The 22192-nt window shown below is 45.8% G+C and overlaps 1 protein-coding gene across 3 annotated transcripts in view; it reads left to right on the top strand.

Moving 5' to 3' along the window:
* The window catches only part of PLXNA2 (plexin A2), a 351337-nt gene that overhangs the window by 77876 nt on the left and 251269 nt on the right, over positions 1-22192 (top strand). The gene's annotated exons all lie outside the window — the stretch shown is intronic.

The raw sequence follows: 22192 nt of genomic DNA, 5'->3' as shown, positions 1-22192 counted from the left end.
CTTCTTCCCTGAATCAATCAGCAGAGATGACTTCTCATTTTCCAGGGAGGAGTGAGGAAATATTCCAATACAGGACCCAGCACTCAGGTCCCTTTGATAAAATTTTCACTTCGTAAGTTATTAAATGTTGACTTTCTGCTCTACAGGGGATGACAAACACAACATCAAGGAAGGGAATCAAATGATAAGGACTTACGAAGCCCTCATTTTATTTTGCCGTCTCATTGTGTTTCAAAAAAACAATCAGTCTTTGTGCATTTGTTCTGGGTTGCACTGCAGTCTGGTATTGCACTGGAAAAAGTTGTATGTTGTGTCTTCCTACCCCAGTTACAGTTGATCAGATTTGTGTTCAGGCAATAGCTGTTCCCACTTGTGGTATGTACAATTCACCAACCTTGCAACTACGGTTCCTCCTACACAAATCAATCTCTGTTTAATTTTATCCTGAACTAAATTTGACCAAACCCTCAGGAATTGGCTATAAGAACTGTACAAGTTCATCTTTTTATTTTGATCAATTCTGAGGGCTGTAGGCAGGTATTCTGTAATCATTGCTCACAGAAAGCTCAAGTAGAGTACAACAGTGTTTATGTTAGAAATCAGAAAACAAATTTTTCATCTGTTCCTTCTGCATCGTTCTCAGCTCTCGAAGCACCAAGTAAATGAGCCTTTAGAAATCTAAAGGTGATTTCAGGTGAAATCAGCAAGTACAAAAGTTTTCGAGATTAAAGATAAGAGACTTGTTTGCAAATATTCAATTTTCATTATCACTTACCATTTGCCTTCCAAACGGGCACAGCCACAGAGTGGCTGCTTTGTATGTAGCGAGGCCCCTCGGTGCCACGCGGGCAGCACAAGTGCTTGCGGGTGAGAATGCTTTTCACCCCATCAGCACCAAATGCTGCAGTGTTGAAGTCCTAAGAGCAGAGAGCGAGAGAAAGGGGCTGCGAGCAATTTGTCCTCACCCCTTGCTTTGTTCCTGGGCTTCCTTCCTACCTGCCCTGAGCATGAACTGACAAAGGCAGAGGAGGAAGAGCCAGCGGCCGTGCATCATGTGAAGGCAGTAAGCCTGGCACGCTGTTGCAGAGCTCTGCCTTTCTTGATGGAGTCAGGGCTGGGATTTTATTTTTTCCAAAACTGTCTGCTCTTACCTGATGGTAAATGAGTCCAAAAAAGATTTCTGTCATTTCACAATAGAAAATGAGACAGATTGCACCATTGCTTCAGCTTTCATTTTAATACCTGCCAATACCGTTTTGCAAATCCTGGAAAGTGTAATATTGAAGAAAAAAAAAGTGTAGCTAACATGAGGTTAAAAAATGTCTTTAGTGTGTAAAATATGAATCTGGATGACACATAGGCAGCTGCAGATGCACTAATTTGATTTCATGCCTTAGAATCAACTGTTCCCTTGCACTGAAAGGCACATTTACATCCATCTGTCAAAGTCTATTCCTTGTCTTTTCAGAGTTGCTCCGCTCTTGTTTCATCCCATGCTTTGTTCACCAGGGTGAGTTTGGAGTCTGCTTTTCCCGTCGCGTCCATATTTGTCAGGAAACGATAGCAGAAATTTGTTGTTTGCATTTTCTTTCCATTTCTCCCTCTCGTAGAGGTTTTATTACAGGATCAGAAGAGTGATCCTCGGAGTGAGCAAGTCAAGTTGATCAAAAGCCAAAACTGTTCTCCCATTGGCCCATCTAGGTGCCAGCAATTAGTATTCACTTACAGCGTTTGGATAGTGGTGGTTGGACTGCCTTTCTCATTGGGTTAAAACGTTTGTAAAGAAAAACACAGCCCGGAAAGTTTGTGGGAGGACGAAATGTCAGTGAGCCTCCGACGCTGTCATGGGTGGAGAGCTTTGCTGCTGCCGGAGGGAACAAGGTCCCTGATGCTTTTTCCCAGTACTGGGGAAGAATCAGCTCCCGGTAATAGAACTGGTAACAAATTCTTGGCAAAGAGAGAAAGAAGATGCAGAGGTCAGTGCTGAAGCTGCATGAAGCTTATTAATTTTTGCTTCATGAATTTTCATAGTGCTAAATTGACTTTAAAGTGAAAAGGCAATTCTCATGTCTCTACCCAACGTGTAATTACTCAAAGTTACTGCTGAGAGATACAACAAAGATAAAGCATGGAGCTGGGCTGGAGCCCTTACTGCTGCTGGCCAGAGCTTGGCTGCGCTCCTGGGATGTCTCAAGCCGACAGTCTCCATATGAAATGGGACATACGCTGGAACCCAAATAGCTTTGTGGCTCTGTGTTATCTTCAGAAATATTCCTGTATTTATTTTCTTTCAGTCTTGTTACTTTCAATACCAGCTGTCATCGCAGTGGTCAGGGTAAGACCTGCACGTTGCCAGCTCTGATATTTCAGGGACACGAGATAATGGCTGGGGTCAGGAAGCAGCTTATTTCTACAGAAAAGAAAGCAGATATTTATTGGCACTGATACATCTGTAATCTTGAAGAATTGCCTTCAGTATGCTTGAACAAACTGATTTCTTTGTTTAGCACAAGTTTGCTTAATATGCAGGGAAGGATATGTCACATTTCAGATGATCTGTTCTGATATTTGAGTAAAACTCCGATGCTGATGTCTGTGTTCCATTGTGGACATTAAGGCTGCTTTCTCAGCTGGACCTTTACCTTCCACATCACATAGCTTCACCTCCCGCTGCTGAACGGGCTGGAGGCAGCTGGACGCGAGACAGAGAGAGGAGTGAAATGATAATTCATTCAGGATGGAAGCGGGAGGCAAAATGTAATCCATCATATCTGCTCTATCTCATTATGAAGGTGAGATACAAGAGAGGGCAAGCTGTTAATAAACTGGTGGATGAAGTTATTTCACCAATCTGTTACAGCAAGCAGGGCTAGACAGGGGCAGAAGTGCAGTATTCACACCTTTTTCTAATTTTTTTTTTGTTCCTCATCCTATGGAAATGCCTTTGCAAAGCCAATGAGGCAGTCTGACTTAGAGAGCTGACATCCAGCCCCTCGCATCCTCCAATTAATGCATCTCTGTGAGGAGCTCACTGGGAGCTGTGGGATGGCATCGCAGCAAGGGGCTGCTCCGGGGCCATGGGGACAGCGACCTGGAGGCAGTGGGGCTGTGCACACAGAGGCCTCTGACGGCTCCTCTCCATACTCAGGTGCTTCAGTGGAGGTTGAATCTACTCAAGTTTAAGAGCCTCCTCTTAGGAAACAATGCAGGTGCTTGGAGGATGCCCTTCAGCAGCGCCGTGGGCTTACTTATCTCACCCTCTCTTTCTCTGCCCACAAAAACACTGTTTTGTATTCTGCTGTTTCTCATCTCGAGATGCCTCCCTGGCAAGGATGAGAACCTTTCTCTGGAGCCTTATGATGGGCTGATCTGCAGCACAGCTGCGCTGACAGGACTTCATTTCAAGGCTGTCATTTTGGCGGTGAGCTGGAGGCGGTTGGAAGGTGCTTAGCGTTCCTGATGGTCTCCCAGTTGCAGCTGGGTCCCTGTGTCTTCATCTCTTCAATCTGACTGCTGGTGTTAACTCCTCATGTCTTGCTCTGGCTGAAATGCAGGGCTCACCCCCTCCACCCAGCAGTGCCTCGTCATTCCTCGGTGCTGCAGTTACTTCCCTCTGTTACTGAACTTGATGCCTTTAATTATCCTTATTACAGATTCAGTGAGCTTGAATGAAACTACCAAAAACTACGGAAGCGCTATTCCCTCCTCTCCACCCTGTTCCTCAGCTGTCACCATTCCGGCAAATAGTAGCAATGACAACAGCAGCAGAATAAGTCACACTAAATGGGGCTGGTGAGTCGAGGAGACGCGCTCGGTGTGCGCTGGGGAGGCCTGGATTGAGACATAACCTCGTTACCATCTGCACATGATCACAGCAGGGATGCAGGGGTTGAGGCTAAACGTTTTCTAATTCAAAGGAGAAAAGAGCAAATTCACAGATAATGTCTTTATTACATTTAAGTTACTATAACAAATTGAGGCGAGGTTCGGTGATGACATGGAGATCAGTTCCTGATTTACCTTTCCCAGCACACAGCATTTCGAGCAAGTTCTAGGAGATGTTCCCACAGTTTCCATCCCTCCATACTTGGACTAAACGTCACGCAATTTTAAATTGAGTTTGTAATCCTTAAAATCCTGGATTTGTGCGTGCACATCAATGAGAAACAAAAATAGTTTTGGAAATGGCCACGAGAGGACCTTTGTGCAAGTTTTGCTTATGTCAGCTTCTCCCTCAAAGTGTCCCGACTCATCAGTTGGAGTCAGCAAAAACCCGGAGCTGGAGGGAGTGTGAGCAGATAGGCGGAGTAATTTTGTTCTGTGTGCAGGAAGGAGCCAGGTGCGGCCTAGAGCATCCAGCTGCAGAGATGGGAACTTTGGTGTCTTTTGTTCATGATAAATGGCTTCAGGTGCTGGCAGAAGTTTTGGTCTTGCTTTCATTCTTCAGATATAGATAATGGCCGTATCCCAAAAGTTGCTCTTACAGGAAGCACTAATGATTCCTTCTTTGTCAGGAGCCTCATCAGGATTTGCTGACTGATAACCTCTCCTCAGAAATGTTCCTTTCCAAACTGGGGCTCGAATACGTGAGAGCCAGTTGGAGGAAGAAGCCAGTACACGCTGAGCTAAATCCTGGATAAAGGATTTCATTTCCTTGAGCCACTATCCGACGTCTTCCAGAAGCTCGAAGCTCATTCTAAACAGGAAGAGTGGGAATCAGATGAGATGTGCAAATGCACCAGAACAACTGGATCCGAGCTGAAATCCAGTGCACAGCAGGAAAAGAGCACTGGAGATAGAGTGAGGCCATTGGCAGCACTGCTGGCAGCAGGCTGGAAGCAGGGATGTGGCTAGAAACATTTTTTTAGGGAAAATTTATTCTCTGAAAGGGCGGTCAGGTCCTGGAATGGGCTGCCCAGGGGGGTGGTTGAGGCACCATCTCTGGAATTGCTCAAGAAAGCTTTGGATGTTGTACTAAGGGATGTGCTTTAGTGGGGAGATAGTGGGGGTAGGTGGGTGGATGGTGAGATTGGATGATCTTGGAGGTCTTTTCCAACCTTGGTGATTCCACGATCCTGTGGATGTACTGACAGGCAGTGCTTCGAGTCTCCTTGGAGCCTGGAGGTCCCCGGGGTAATGCAAACAGTCTTATTCAAATTTCAAGTTCTTGATGACACGGAGAAGGCATATGCTACTGCAAAATTATGATAAATGCGTATTATCATCACTTAAGCTATCCATCAGTGAGCACTTTCCTGAATGAGGTGGCGGAGGCACTTGGCGTTTGAAATCTGCTCAGTCCATGGTCCTGGAGGGCGACGGCACATCTTGCCGCGGACAGACGCTAATGAAGATAATTAGAGATGTTATTAGGAAAATGTGTTTGTTATCAGAGGTTGCTTATGGCATTATTACTCGGAGTTACACTTCATTAATATCCATTTTTCATGGCTCTTCTTTGCCGTTCATTAATTGCCTGACCTTGTGTCACTGGGGGAAATGTCAGCAATGGAGTGAAGTGCTGCACCGCCCGCGCTCACCAGGGCTCCAGCACAAAGCCCCGTGCTCAAAGCAGTTAGAACATGGCCATCAAAGCGAGAGAACACACATCCCTTGTTCAGGGGCCTGCAAAATTATAACGAATGGCTCATTGTGAAACCCTCTCACAAATCAATAAGGAGATATTAATTTGGAGAGAAGCCCAAGTGGACTTTACAAAAGAAAAAGTGCTGAAAATTTGCTGCTACCAGTTTTGCAAGAAAATGTTTTACTACATTATGGGAAATGCTGACTGATTTGATTCTCTGATTAAAATTGCTGCCAATTTTCTTCCACCCAGTCACATTTTCCTACTGGAAAGATAGTTTTGATAAATATAACAGTAAAGGTTTGAAATGACAACATTCAGAGAAATGTCAAAATTGATTTGAAAATGCTAATTATATTGGATTCTGACGCCCACAGGTTTGTGGAAAAGCCCTTTTCAGGAAAATGAGTCTGCAAGATATATAAGTGATGACTGTTTCATATATGCATTGCATTGCATGCAGTGCTTGGGAAGGTTTTTCACATTTCCTTTGACATAATTAAGAATCTGGCTGTGTAAAACTGGAGTTCAAAATCTTTGTTGTACTAATTCTCAACGCCACATAATTAAGGACTTTTTTTTTTTAAAGAAAACAAAGCAATTAAATACCAAAGTAATTATCACGCAAAGAATAGCAGTGTAGCACTCTGGCAAAGACTGGTCGTTCACAACATCTGGAAGTGGGCAAGTGGAAGTGGGCTGCAATGCTAATTGGCAAAAGGCATGGCCTTAAGTCATTAGTGAGATGATTATTTGGCAGGCACATGTTGGTTTTTGTAATATCGACAGTTTGATTAATATGTTAATGATCTTGATTTGCATATTGAGTTTTGTCACTTTAATTTGTCTAACATGCCTGGGAGCGGAATATTGGCGCTGTGAAATCTATAGAAAGAAGTAAAGAGGCAGAAATCCCATCCTAATGATGACACATAGGGCTGAGCAGTCACGCACCGCGCGGTGCCCAGCAGCCATTTGTGGACCTCACTGTCACCTTAACGTCCCCGTGCAAGGCTGAACCATCAACTCTTCTCTTCAGAACGTTTGTCCGGAACTGGAACTTCTCCCAATACATCTTCTGTAGCAACTGGTGTATTCCAGACAGGGAAACCTCTCTCTGAACAGTGCCCAGCTGCCCTCTTTGTGGCACGTGCGTCCTCTTGAAGAAACATTCCTTCATGCCTTCCTTACTGCCGTCAGTGCAGAGCTCTCTTTTGCTGAGAGCTGAGCTCTGAAAGCATCTCTGCGTTGACTGGAGACTGTCTCTTAATGCACTGTAATATCAAGTATATTAGCATCAAGTTCTCACTCAACTCTAAGTGTTACTTAAAGATATTAATCAACTGCTGCTTTATTTTAATGGGCTAATTTGGGATTAATGAATATAGAGGCTTGATTTACAGAGAGGTCTGTGATTTGTCGCTTCCGTGGTGCCTTCCCTCTGTTTGCTTTTACTGCAGAACTTCAGCCAGACGGATTCCATCCACTCCAAGAACCGCAGTTGCTTCCACTGAGCATCAGCTAATTCTCTCTGAAAACAGACAATTCTGGTTGTGGGTTTTTCTGTGATTTTTGCTCTTAACAACTTCAGACTTGATGTTCTTATTACTAATTACCTCAAATAAAAAAAAATAGAAAAAAAAACTTTAAAATTTTTGACAGAACAAGAGGAAACGCAGCTTTTTTTTCAATGCAAGCGCTTTTGAACTGTTGAAGTCTTCAGTGGAAAGTGAAGTAAAGATTTTCTAGTAAAGATTTCCCTAAAAAGGGGATAGGAAGGGGAGGTTTTCCCTTTGCACATCGTTGGTCCAGCCAAGCCTGCATCGTGGCAGCACCTCCCGCTTCCACTGGGAGACCTTCCCATGTGCCGTCCTTCACCCCACGCAACCTTCACTCTTCCAGCACCTCGAGATCTTACAGAGAACAATACTAAATCGTAATGAGTTTGTAATCCTTTCTTTTCTGATAAAGCAGTGCAGAATGTGCACTTTTAATTAAGGCTTATTTACTGTATGCAGCGTGATCGGATGAACAACAGTACCTGCCCCTTCTTTTCATCTTCTGTTATAAGTGTTTATGGAGTGTATAACTAAGAAAATAATTAAGCACGCTGGTTTTATTTGCAACAGTTTGCCAAGATGGCGGTGAGTTGTATACAATACATCATATTTTTATGGCATCTCTGGAGCCATACAGAAGCAGCAGAAGAAAAATGCCATATAAACAACTGCTCGAACAGAGTTTGAATGATCCAGTAATTTTGATTTATGCTTTGCATTTCGTGGAAGTTTATTAGCAGTTAAAGCCTATGGTTAAATGATTCCCAGTACAAAATGAGTCAGAAATACAAAAGAAGGTTTACAATGCAAGATTTAGTGCCGGGGACTTTGTTTAAAACCAGATTCTGTATATAAATTATAGTCCTGGTTGTCACTTTTAACTAACAATCCCAACCACTATGGCGTAGCAGGGTAATTTGTCCACTATTTCTTTGCGACAATAAACTGCAGTTTAATTCTCATCTGTTTTTCAAAGGCAAAGAAAGCTCAGCTCTCAGACGTAAAGCAATAGTGTGACCTAACGCTTCCTGCAAAACTAACCTTGGTGCCACCTAATCACGATGCACAACTCCAAGTCAAGGTACAAGACGGTGAGATTTCTGTGTATAGAGAGAGCATAGGGCAGAAGATAGTGAAAAATGACACAACTGCCAGTGGGATTCAGTAGTTAAAATGACATCAAGCAGACAAATAGGGTTTATCCTTTTCTGGAGCAGTTGCTTTTTCTACAGCAAACTTTGAAGTTTTTGCTTCATGTTTTCCATACTATTTGACAGCATCCTTATCCTATGGTTTTTACAGGAGAAAATAATACCCCCTTGTAAAGGGCATTGGTCTGCTCTAGACATCAGTGTCTCACTGAGAATTAATGCAGCAATGCAGTCTGGCCATGGAATTACGCTGCAAAGGAAGCAAACATTGATACTTTTTTTTTTGGCAGTTTTCATAGGAGGATTATGGGGAACAAGGTACAATTACTCCAAGATCAGCTCGATTATAGAATTGTTCAGAGGTTTGCTTGTGTGCCTGTGCAGTACTCCTGTTCAAGGTAGCAATAGCTGCTGCTCTTTTTAGTTTGCTTACACATAGGAACTTCAAATGCTTTAAAACTCAAAGTTTAAGCTCCCAAGGTGGAACAATAAATTACTTTCTTGAAATCATTGATTGAGATATAATCACTTTGCCCCAGTGGGTCCTGAAGCACTTTGCAGCCTGTGCAGCATTGCTGTCTATCAAAAAGAAAACCAACCGTCTTTGAAACAGAACATACCATCTGTTTAGCAGGGCACAGCAAGGCCATTAGCCAGCTCTGAGGCAGAAGAGGAGATGCAGAAGGTGTTCATTTGAAAATACAGAAGACATCTGGGCAGATGTGTGCTTGCCCGTGCTGGAGCTTAGCCAGGACACAAGGACATCAGCCCCACTGCAATGGAAATGGGACGTGCTGCTGTGCCACAGCTTTGCTGACAGGGACATCTCCAGCCCTGCCAGCCCCAAGCACTGGCTGTCACAGAGCCCACAAAGGCTATGGAGAAAAAAGAAGTGGTGTTTGTCAGCGGATCTGGCTCTCTAATGGTGTGTTGATGGTCGGCTGTGAGCTGTTGTGCCTGTGATCTCTGACTGACGCTGACATTTCTATCACTTTTATTTCCTGGAGGTTGTAGTGGCTCTTTGGGGTGGTGATGATTTCATCAGAAGGATACAGGGCAGATCTGGAGCAATCTTTTGGTAAGGCTGTAGGGGAAGGATCCTGCCTTTCAGGATCTGCAACCTCACGTATTAGTGATTATCAAAACTTCTGTAATGCATTCCAGAGCTAATTTGTTGCAAGAAAAAGATGGCAAGTGGGGAACACAGGGGAATATAGACCAAAATGTGTAACTTTAACATACAGATGGCAGAGTTAATCCACTCGATTAGTGTAGCAGAAGAGAATAATGTCTGACACTAAGAGAGTTTCTATTCAGCTTGATTAATATTGCCATGAAAACATATGGGTTGGAAGAGACATGCTCTAATGACTCTCTGATCCTCGTTTTGCACGGTTCCATAGAAATTGCAGACATGCACAAATTAGAGTCAACATATTACTGGGCAGTGAAAAACAACAGTAACCAAACCCAGAAATGGGAGTTTCCTCAGGTGGAAGGTAGGCTTACACACGTCACACTACAGCTGGCACCCCTGCAAACACTGCAGTGACTCTGATGGGACTTAGCCACTGCGATTTCAAATCCATAAGCCTGGGGGCACTGCTGCAGGACTGGGGATAAACCCTGGAGATTTGGTCCCCTCGGAAGCACACTGCGAGCCCTCGTTAGCTGGTACAGCACTGATTGCCCTCCCATGCTCTCCCTGCTGTTGTGAGTCTAGTTCTGATTTTGCTAGATCTTGTAGGAAGAGTTCATGGCGTATGGTTGGGCTGTGGTCAAAAGATCAGCTCCGTTGGGTTCTGGGGAGTTCTGGAAGGCTTTCAGCAGAAAATAAGGTGGTCTGAGAAATGGCCGTATATTCACGGAGTAGAAATAATTAAGGTAAATCCTGGGGCATTTCAGTTCCCCTTCTTCGCTGTTTTCAGACAAAATATTCTGCATGATGGATTGTGAAGATGTAGCTCATGCTGTGAGTTTTAAACGGTCTCCTCAGATCGTAAAGGGAAAGAGAAGGAGTCCCAATATTGTTGATGGTTTAGGAGAAAGCTAAATACAGCACAGGAAGAAAAAGGCTGTACCTTAAAAATTAATTGTTCAAGTACCAGGTCATTGTAGAGTAATGCACCGTGAAATTATGTTATTCTCTAGGAGAATTTCCATAAAGTTTAACATTCCATGACACACTCTTTTTTTCTGTTGAAGTTAGTTAAAAATAGTACATAAAAGTCTTCTGATTGTGGAGGGAGCGTGCATCTGGCCTGAGCCTGGATGGCAGCAGTGGGATCATGCCTTGCCTTGGAGGAGGAGACGGCAACGCCGCTGAGCCCGTGTGCAGGAGGAGCCATTAGTCTTGGTGTATTGTTACTGTTATTCACATCGGGATAATGAGATTATTGGAATATATTTTTTTTTCTAATGAGAACGAGACAGAATACCTTGGTCTCTAAATGATTTAGTCACAGAGGAAAGCCATTAGTCTCTACTTGATTGCTGTCAAAGGGTGGAAAATTGGAACATTATACTGATATTTCTTGCGATGGGCCATATTTTTCCTGCTTGTTTGGTGTCAAATGAGATGGTAGAAGTATTTGTCTAAAACACATGATAAAGTCAGCTCTGTGGTGAAGGAAAGAGATGTCTGCATGGGGCTGGCGGTGGGAGTGGGCTGGGGGGCAGAGGGTGCTGGTCCTACAGTGGGGACATAGGGGTCCTGGGGGATGCTGGGATGGTTTCCACTAACTGGACTCGATCTGAACTCCGAGTAATATTGACTTCTGAAGGGCTTTAAAAATGTGTTTTTTTTTTTTTTTCTGTGTTTGTTTTAGCTTAGCAGACAAGCATCTGATTATTTACAAGTTGTGTTTGTGGTTTACAAGTTCTACATGCGCAGCCTCCTGGGGATTTTGGAGGCCATTTGAGTCGTATCCGGAGATCTGAAGGGATGGTTTTTTTTCTCACAAAAAGTTCCTTTGGAGTGCCAGGGTGGGTGCTGAGCCGTGTGACATTTCCACAAATAAATACTGACTCCCAAGGGTTTGTTGACACACGTTACCACCAGCAAATGGCTCCTTGAGGAACGCTGGCAGATCTCAGGGTGTTTCCTTGTGAGTGAGAATTCGGGACCGGTTCCATCACTTTTAATCTTTGATCTGCACAGAATAGACGTTTTCCTGAAGCCTCCTGGAAGCTGTTGCTGGCTGAATTGCAGCATCCCCAGGTTAGCCAGGAGTACGTAGGATGGTGGAGAAAGGTGATGACAAATTGTACAGCCATCTGATCATTTGCAAGTGAGTCACTAGCGGCGTGTCTCTGCCTGCTTTCTACAAGGTCTGGCAAGCAATGACATGGCAAGGTCGAGAATGTGGATAGCTGGGAGGATCTGATGGCCATCAGTGTGAGGGGCCTTGGTCCAATGGTCGGCCTTCTCCTGGTAGAGGAATGAAATCTCAACAGGAAAGAATAGCCTTGCTGCCTCGCTTTGTATAGTTAGCATCTGGATTTTTTGCCTTTTATTAGGAAGCCTTAAAGGACTGCGAAGTAAAATGTTCAAGGTGCCTAAAATGATTGACCGGCTTTTTCTTTCTTTAGGAGTTAGGAGTTTTAAAATGATGGCGGTGCTGTTGGAAATATTGCCTTTGCAGCTAGAAACGGGAGCTGAGTGCTTCTGAGCGCTTCATTCCTCCTCTTTATGTTTTTTCGCTCCCGCAAGCCCTGCAGATGCAGCACTTTTCTGGCAGCAGATGATGGGTCACCATTGCTACGCGGCTCTGAACGCATGGCTGGTTGCAGCCTCGTGTTGTGCAGGCGCTGCTGGAGATCCCACGGGGCACGCTCGCTGGTGTCGGGCTGTTTTTGCTGTCCTGTGGGCCATCCTCTTCTTGCTCCGTGAAGGCAGCTCCCCGCATTCTCTGCTTGGCTCTCCAGACTGGCTAGCTCCAGTTTGTTAGCAGGATTGAAAGCCCCGAGTGCATCAGACTTCCTTGTTTACCTCTGTTGCCTCTCTCCTTTCTTTCCCCTGCAATAAATGTCGGCTTTATTTATTAAAGGCTGCATCCCACTGCCCCTAAATCACCGAGCTCCGGTGTCACGCCACAAAGCAGAGCCGCTTGCAAAGACAGTTTCCAGCTCAAGAGGACCATATGCTACAACAGCTGAATTTTAAATGCTTTTTTTTTTTTTTCCCCTCTCTTTTTTCTTCTTCCCCCAAACTCTGTTGTCATTCCACGCTCATCTTTCACCCTGGGAAAGGCGTCACGAGGAGTGAGCGTGTGGCTGCAGGAAAGGCAGAGGGCTGGCTTGCAGCACCATGGGCCGCTTCTGCATGCGTGTCCTTCAGCAGTGGTTTTCTATCAGCGGATGGGGATGAATTTGGGTTTAATTCACCATGCTTTTTCCTCTTTCATTATCGCGCCATTATTGGATCTTCTACGAGCTGTGAAGCGTCTCAGCGCTGGGGCCGGCGATGCTGGGAAGAAAAGCAGTAATAGAAGCGGGGGAAACAGCGTGACAAAGCGCTTCTGGTCCATTTTGGAATTAACGATTTTTCAGAAGCTATCAATTACATCCCTTAACTGGGGAGCACAGATTATAAAGAGGAATATAATTAGTGGCAAATGCTGTGAGATATATAAAGACAAATAGGGGAGTGGGATGAATAGGAGCTCATAAATTTTGTTGAGAGCCACGTTTGGATGTAATCATTTATTACCGGGGGTCTCTTGAAGTGATTCCAAAACGCGGGCTGCGCACGCTGGAGCGGGCGAGCAGGTTGCTCCCATTACTAAATCAAATGCAAGAGATTATTGATTCACAAAGAAAAATTGGTGTATTTTAAAAGCGGAAATAAATGGATTCAGTGCAGCATTCCCTCTTTGCTATCAAGTGGCTCTTTATAGGTTTTCACTTGGTCCCCTGTGGTGCCCACGGGTATGACTGAATAGCTCTCTCCCATAGAGGCTATGCTTTCTGCCTTTCCTTCGGCAGGTTGAGGGCCCGTTAGAGTTCTGCTAGCAGGTGTAGCTGTGGTGGAAACATAAAATGTTGGGTAGCTCTCCTTTGTGCCCAAAGGCAGAGAAGTTTGAGGCTCTCTGAGCTGGCCCCGGCTCTGCGCTGAGCAGAGTGGTTTTGTAGAGGCGTGAAAGGATGCTGGGAGAAGTCATGGTGTTGACACAGACGTGGGGATCCCGGTATGTCCCACTGCCTCCTGCCCACCTTCCACTGCAGGATCCTTTGCTGGATGACTCGGTGCGGACACGTCACTCCAAAAGTGCCTTTTCTCCAAGCAATCCACCTCAGCGTTATTAATGTCAGAAAGGTGACCTATAGGCTTCCAAACATCATCCATTTTTAAATCTCCTATTTCCCCCCCAATCCTTCAATCTAATTAGGCTCACATCAGTATATTACTACAGAATGTAATCATTCCTTTCTTCTAATAACATTCATGGATAATTTTATTTCTCATTTTCAGCCTCCTACTCCTGCGGTGTAATTAGTGTCTCTGGCACCTCGTGACGCTCAGAATGAGTTGCAGCTGCTAATTGCTAATTGAAAAATTAGAAACTCAGTTAGAAAAAGGATCTAATTAAAATGAAATTAGATAAAATCCCTTCAAACTAGTTTCTTCCCCTTTGCTTTTTTCCCCCAGTTTTGCGATCACAGAGCCATTAGCACTTGCCAATTACATTTAATTGTTAAACACAAATACGTTTTTATCCGACTTCCTCCAAAAACCTTCTCCTAGTGAAACATGTGTCTGTACGGGAGGCTGAGTCGCAGCCCTGATGTCAGCAGATCACCTGCCCATCTTTTCCTCCCCACACACAAGCTGGGGTTTTGTGTAGGTCAGCGCTTGCATCTCTCCTCTTCAGAACATGGAACTTCTCCTGGGCTGTACAGATGTACCGCTCCTTCTGCGGTGCACTTGGGTAGCACTGTCCCCGTGGTGTGCAATGGGCATCCCTGCTTAACTCGGGGGAAGTTCCTCTCTGATTCCTCTGCCATTGGCTCAGCGGTGTCTGCGCTGCTGTCGTAGTTCTCAATGCTCATGGGGCTCTTGGCACGCTTGGAGTTAAGCACAGATGTAAATCTCCCCGTGGCCTGGTGGTGGGATGTGTGCAGGATAAGGTTTGCAGGAGGAAGCGCTGTGCTCTCTGTGGGTTCTGATGGTTGGCGGATGGCTCAAAACATAACGGAGAGCTGGAAATAAGAAGAGAAGATTGGAGAAGGTAGAAGTGACAAACCAAAGGAGAATGTAACGATGCTGTGCTAATTGTCACTGCCTCAAAACTTCACTGGACGCGTTTATAGAGCTCACAGCAGGCAGGAAGGAGAGGAAGAGTTAATCTAGTTGCAGTCGGGGTTGCTGATGGCAAATCTTTTTAGCCGTGGGCTAGTAAACCTCATGTAGATGGATGCTTTACCGCTCTCATCTGGGAATCCTGCCCTTGACATAATTAATGCACAGACATGGCTGTCCTCTGCCAGCGCTCCCATCTGTCGGCGCGGAGGAGCGCTCGCTCGCAGGCAGGGTGGGCCAGGAGGATAACAAGGTGTTCCTGCAGCAGGAGATGGAGGGGGCTTCGGAGCACCAAGCCCAACTGGAAGCCTGACAAGAGCTCGTTTGCATTTTGGCTGTCTCCCCTCCCACAGCAGTCACTTTGCTGAAGAGTTAATGCTGATTGAGTTTGGGGCCGGTGGGTGTTTTTGGGCTCTGACTGAACGGGACCGTTTGGTGATGCTGAGTGCTCAGGGTTTGTACTTCACATTATGTACAACTGCTTCAGGGAGGTGGTAAAGCATAGAAGGTTTGTTGCCTGGAGCTGCCAGTTATCAGTGTAAATGGGTCAGAAAGAGCATACTTTCATACCAGGAGGGAATTTTGCTTTACCCAACACAGTGAGGGCATCTGAACTGAGCTCAGACAGCACAGACAAGAATTTTTTTTTTTTGCCACGCTGATGGGTAACTGATACCAGAACAAGGATTTCACAACTTCAACAAACAAGCAGCAGATGTCTCATCACCAACACGAATGTGTCACACAAACCACGCACAATACCTTGGGAAGGTAGCCAGAGTGGGGCCACCAGACCCTGCTGTATCCCTCGCGGGGATGCAACGTAAGCGTTACTGTGCTGATCTGATGGGCAGTCCCCTTCTCAAATCATGTGCATCCGAAGAAGGTTTCAATCCCCAGCATTTCTGCAGCTAAGACAAAGAGCAAAAATAACCGCTGTGCGCACAGACATCAGCGTGGGATGCTCTCAGGGCTTCACCAAACGCACTCGTTTTGTTATTTGATGTGAGAGGCACTGTCTGCGGGGAAGATATCAAGGGAAAGGAGGGCACAGGGGGCACTGATCTCAGAGAAGAGTGGCCCTGAGCCACTTGACGCTGGCGATCCCGGCTCCCGGAGCAGCAGTCGTTCTGCTAATTACAGCTCTTGTCTCCCACGTCAGTGCAGCTTAGTGGGGAAAGGAAGAGCACTTGGGTCGTGAGCTTCCCAGGGCTTTGCCATTTCTTTTCTAAATATGGCAAGCAAACTTAAAGAGCCCTTTCAAGGTTGCAGAGGACTCTGGGATGAAAAGGCGGATGTAATGCTGGAAAAATTCTGGATTTTTATTGCTTTCCCGTGCGGTGTTCATTTTGCAGCTGACATTTTATAGAACTTGTAGTAGTTTAATTAGATACACTGATTACTATAAGCTGATTGTATCACCTATCATAAATATTATTATTCTGTTATTGATCTGCTCCGTGGCTTTTGGAATATAATGACAGTACTCATGAAAGAAGAGCTATGGGCAGTGGGTAGATGCAGTCATACGGAGCACCATCTTTCCATCCTAACTGGAATTCAAACTCATGGTGCACCTCTTACTTATTTTCTATTTGTTGCAAGGGCGTTGCTTGGTTTTTGCCTACATTTGGGGTAAAAGCAGCTCGTTTGTGAGAACTTTTCCACTGATTGCAGACTGCAGTGGAGCCAGAACTTGCAGCAAAAAACCAATGGAGCAAAGTGGGTAAAGTCTGTCCTGAGCTTAAGATAACAATAAGAAAAAAAAAAGAGGTAGGAGAAAGGAAAAGGAAGATGTTTCACAGCCAGCAGATTGTGCTGTGTAAAGCTTTACCTGACTGAGCAATCACAAACCAGAGCTAAGCATCAAACAATGTGCAGACAGAAAGCTTTTAGGTTAGCTCATTCCCAGCTTTTGAAGAAAATAATGTGCCATACCAAATATTTGTAGTCTTTTGTGATGTGTTTGTCTCTGTTCTGATCATCCAGAACAAAGTAAGCAAAGTAATCAGTTACAGGGAGAAGTGTGCCAGCAATGGGATTCTTCATTACCATTTAGAAAAATAAGCACATATTGATACACATATTCTGCTGATTTTGGAGATATATATATATTGCATACGCACATGTAGAACATTGTTGTCACATTCAATTTGCAGAGCACTGCAGCTCTGTAATGGTGAATGGCAGTAGAAAAGAAAGGGGCAAGGAAGGTTGAAGAGATGTATATAATCATGCTGAAAAAGACTTTTCTGAAGCCCTGAGGCTTCTGTGATGGGATCAACCCATGCAGCACAGTTGTGTATGTAGAGAGGATGGAACGAGGAGGGAAGAGCATGATTAAAAAGGACAGATCTTTTGTGAGAGGTTACTGATCCACTGGAAAAGAAAGATGGGTTGGAAAAAAGGTGCCTGGAAGGGCTGAGCGTCTGAGCACGGCCCTCAGACCCACTCAGTTCCACCGTTCTTTTCAGTTAATCTTTGGAATTTTATACTCAGGTGTTGCAGGTGACTCTCCTGAGTCTGAACCAGGCATTTCTGAGTAAATAAGCGTGGACAGTCCTCCCTGGAAACTGCTGTGTGTTATTTCCCATGCTCGCTCTGTCCGAGCTCATGCACATGCATGCTGACTCTCAGCAAGCTCTGGGTGTTGGGGGTTGATATAGAGCCCATTTCCTGCACACACATATTGCCTAAATACTCTCAGGTATGCTAACATATACCTAAATTTAATTCTTTCCCCTTAATAAGTGAGGTAAGAGTGAGCAATGCCATGTTCTTCCACCACTACTTACAATCACAAAGGCAGTGTCTGTTCTGTGCCTATGTTGACTTACAGCTGCTAAATAAAGTGGCCGTGCCATTCATGATTCTGAAATGTGAAAAATGCTTCCCAACGCATCTTTCAGTGCAGGGCAGCTGTTGCACATATATACAGAAATAATGGAAGGCTGCTTAAAGGCACTTCTCCATCCTCACATCCTCTCCGGATAATTCATGCTGGGCCCTGATGGCAAAGGGATCGTAACTGGTGGTTGATGGAATTCAGGATCACAAGCCAGGGGCTGCGTGGCAGCCTCAGCAAGGGAAGCACGTGGGAACAGCCTCGATTAAACCAGGTAGAACTGGCAAAATGGGATTGCAGGCAGAAAGTCAGCGCGATGAAGTCGGATGCCGACGAAATACGTACAAATTGCAAAACTAATAATGGCAATTCATGCTCAAACTGTCAGGGGGACACCAGCCATCCTACATTACCCCAGGAGTGCAAAATGAGCTGCTAAGGAGGTCACGCTGCTGGTAGCAGTTGTCTGTTATCGCGTGTCTCGGCTCAATTCTCCAGATGCAGAAATATTTCCCGAGCTGAAATGAGTTCTCAACTTTTGCTTTTGCCCCGAGGCTGAGATGGTGGTGATGGCACGGCGGGGCGCGTGTTCCTTGGGTCTGCAGAGCGATACGCTCCTGCCGCGGTGAGGACTACGGCCCTGAGCAGATGGGTGGCTCCAACCCAACTCAGTTACCGCCGAGCTCCACGCGCTGCGGGGTGCAGAGAGCAACGACAAAGAAAGGGAACGGATTTCAGGCATGGCAATCTCCACCTTTTGGCCTCCCCTCCACCCCCACCGCCCTCCATCCCTCGGGGCTGCCACGAGAGCAGCCGCTGCGCGATCCACACGCGGCTGTCGGTGGCAAAGCCGTTCCAAGTGGCTCTTGTGAGCAGGAGGGCTGAGAGTAATCACGCAGGTGTTGCGGGTTTTTTTTTAAAGCAGATTGTATTGGGAATTTGTGGTTCTTCTCGCTTTTAAGCTCGGTTAGAATGACAGTGGAAGTAAACGTACCAGCACATTGTTATCTCACCACGAGTGCCACAAGGTGACGTTTTCACAGGGGCACCGCTTTTGTTGAAGTATGATGCCTTAATGTTATGACAACCAGTGATGGGTTATTAAGGTACAAATATAAACAGGACACGAGAAGTGTTTCTCTTGGAGCTGGTTAGAAACGTTGCCAGAGAAATTCCATCTGCAGATTCAGTGGTGACTTCCCATGAAGGAAAGCCAGACACGGGGAGCGCTGGCTGCCTAGGTCCATAAGAAGCAGCCCTGTGCTCCAGCCCCAGTTTTCTGTCCATTTGGCCAATGGAGAGTTAAACATCTTTGTGCACAGGGCTTGTTTCTTAGAGCAGAATTTCCTGGCACGGGGACCCTGATCTTCTTGCAGGGGTTGGAGAGGTGAGACCGGGGGGTTCAAAGCGCTGCTATGAGCTGGGCTAATCTAATCGTAGTCAAAATGCACTTTAATAGTAATTTAATATAATAACTCTCGAGAATCTGTAAATGTTTTACAAATATTGGGTAACTTGATTTCATGCTGCAGCAGGGTAGGAGTTCAGGAGGTGATCTCGACCATCATCCCAGTACAGCCTGTCCTGGGAAGGCATTGACTGGGGATGTAGGGCAGCTCTCTGTGCTGCTGAAAAACGGGATGCCATCTTTGGTTGGTGCAGGGTGAAGTCCAGCAAACTGTTGTAAATACCCCTACAAAAATAACAGATTTGTATTGAATGCGGATATTTGCAGCTTAGATGTATAGTTCAGTGTGCATTCAGATCAAGCCTTTCTATCTAACCCCGCTTTTTCTCCTTTTGGGGCTGTTCCTCATGTAGCGGCTGAACCTCAGCTTGCTCGTTGCTGTAACTCATGCCCATGCGTTTGTTGCCTGTTGGTACAGCTACAGAAACTCTGTTGTCTGTTTGGGCAGAGCTGCAGAACTTCCTTCCTCTGGTTCTGCCTCTCCCTTTCCTCTGCTGTAGCTGCTGAGCAGTGCTGTTCCCTGAGCACCTCACGCAGATTCTGGCCCCAGGTGTGTCTGTGTCAGAGTGTTGTTCAAAGCACATCGCAGGAATTGCAGGCTGGCTTCTGGCTTTACCATAAAGGTATCCATTTATCCTCATTTTCCCTAGGCAAGCTCCAGTCCTGTGGCTTTAATAATCACAGGAGCTGAGCTGTTATCTGTAGGCGCTTCACACCAGAGTCAGATATTCTTTTCAACCTCGAACACTGCACCAGCCAAGACACAGACTGCAGAACTGCATTTTGTTTGCAGTGACCAGCATCTCCCCCTCATCCATGTGCTGGCTCTCTGGTTACACCGAGAACAACATGGTGTAGTTTTGTTATGGAGCGTGTTGGATGAGATCATGAGTACAGCAGCACGAGGTGCCAGGCACAGCTGGAACGGGGCAGGGGAGTCTGCAGGGAGGCAGCTGCAGGAACAGGCACAAGCAGAGGATGAAGTTATGTCAGCGGCCAAAGTTCCCTCTTTGATTATTTTGGCAGCTGTTCCCCTTCGCTGGGAGCTGGCTCCTTCTATTTGGTTAAGTTTTAATAAATAGCAATTGGACAAAGCTGACTGAACTTTGAAGTCAGCCTGCCTTCCAGCAGGTGCTTGGGCTAGATAATCCTCGGGTCTCTTCCAATCTATTTTTTTTTAGGATTTCATGTAACATGAGGTTGCTCTTGACTTCCTTCTCAACCGTGCACGAACTTGCTCGTGGATATGTATTTTTTTTTCCTGAGTACTTCTACCTGAGACATACAGCGGCTTTCTGGAAATGTTTGCATAAGCAAATCCAATCCCAACAACCATTTACAGGCAATGAAGAGCAAAAGGGGAAGGGGCAGGGGCAATGAGAAGTTAATTTAAGCGTGTAGACTGATGTTTGCAGAACAGCTGTTGCACTGTTTACCCAGCTTTGCTAATTACGGGCCAGGACCCGCACTCCATCGTCACGGCTGTGCTGCCTGCACACGCACTAAGCATCCAAGCCTGTTCTGCATGTGGAAGTAAGGGTACATTGTTGGTGCTGCATCTTTCCCATTGCCCACAGCTCCTTGCCCCTGGGGCAGTATGGATGGCTTCACAGGTGTTCGTGCACCTGAGCTTTGGAGAGCTGCAAATGTTCGTGGGAAGCAGTGCAAGGGATGGGGGAGATGCTTCTGAAAGAAGAGCTCAAATACGCCGGTGTGTCTTTTCCTTGGGAGCTTCCTTCTGCTCTGCTCATGTGTGACTTCACCTGCTGAGCTGGATTTTAGCTACCGTACTTGATCATAACCCCTTCTCATAACTATGGAGAGAGAAATCCTTGATGCATTGTAAAGTACTTAAAGAGCATCAGAGAGAGGAAAGAACAAAACTGAACGTTATTAGCGACAGGACGAGGGGAAATGGCTTTAAGCTGGAAGAGGGTAGATTTAGCCTTGATATTAGGGAGAAATTCTTTACTGTGAGGGTGGTGAGGCACTGGAATAGGCTGCCCAGCGAGGTTGTGGATGGCCTCTCCCTGGAGGCACTCAAGGCCAGGCTGGATGGGGCTGTGAGCAACCTGGGCTAGAGGGAGGTGTAGCAGGGGGTTGGAACTAGATGATCTTACAGGTCCCTTCCAACCCAAACCATTCCATGGTTCTATGACTCCATGAATACTTCAGCACTCTGGATGTTCTGGAGATCCCTCCCCGCCTATCGAATACAGCCAGTTGGATGTGGCGATGGGTCTGGGCATTGGTTTTGCTTCTCCCCCCCACGCCACCCAGCGCTCACCTCCCGCAGCACGCAGGCACAGAGCCCCCCAGGCTCAAGGTGGGCTGCACCGGGGCCGTTCGGTCGCTGGGTCTGAAGGGATGTGCGTGGATCTCGGCGCCTGCAGCGTTGCATGGGACGTGCGTAAATAAATAATAAACAGCAGAGGCGTACGGGAGAGCTCACAGCGCATCTGCCCGACGTTCAAGGAAAAAAAAAAATTAAAATATCAGAAGATGAAGATGGCAAAAGACCCCTGCAGGGGAAGCCTCTTTGTCTAATGACCTTTCTAGGTCTACGATAGAAAATACAATAGCCAGCCCTCATAAATCATAGTTCAGGAAAACATCCGGAGGGCAGGCTTTGACACTGTTTGCATATTCAAATGTCACCCCACTCATGAAAGAAAGACAAAATGTTTTTTACTCTCAAAAATGTCAGCACGGGCTGGATTAGAAAAGATAATTCAGAAGTACTTCCAGAGAATAATTACCTCTGTCACCTACCTGCAATGTAGTTAATGAATGGGAAGAGAGGGTGTTTTATTAGAAAAAAAATTATGATTATTAGAGTAATTAATCAGCTGCATGATGACAGCTTCCCTGAGAAAATAATCTCCAAAGGCCAAGCAGCTACAGTAGGGCATTTTGTTGATAAAGCACCAGAGGCACAAAACATTCCTCTGCTGTTAGATAGGAGAGTGCTTGTGTGGTGGGATTATGGCGTGCGCTGGGCACCTGTGGGGCTGCTGCACCTCCAGAGCGAAAAGATTCATCATCTCATTGGTCGAATGAAGGAAATGTCATCGCCTTCTGGTCTCTCCCAAATAAATAACGCTTTCTTTTCTTCATCCTCTTTGTCTTATCTGTGTTAAGCCTCAGCCCAGGAAAGCAATTAGGGATCTATTTGTGTCTGCAGCTCTGCGTGCGTGGCTTAGCATCCCCCGTTAGCACAACGGGGGTTGTTCCACACAGGAAAGGAAAGGCATAAAGGGACAAACTTACGGCCCCTTCGG

Source organism: Numida meleagris, chromosome 25 (genome assembly GCF_002078875.1).
Source record: "Numida meleagris isolate 19003 breed g44 Domestic line chromosome 25, NumMel1.0, whole genome shotgun sequence".
Classification (NCBI taxonomy): Eukaryota; Metazoa; Chordata; class Aves; order Galliformes; family Numididae; genus Numida; species Numida meleagris.
Note: the sequence above shows the minus strand (reverse complement) of the source record. Positions and strands in the feature narration are given on the sequence as shown.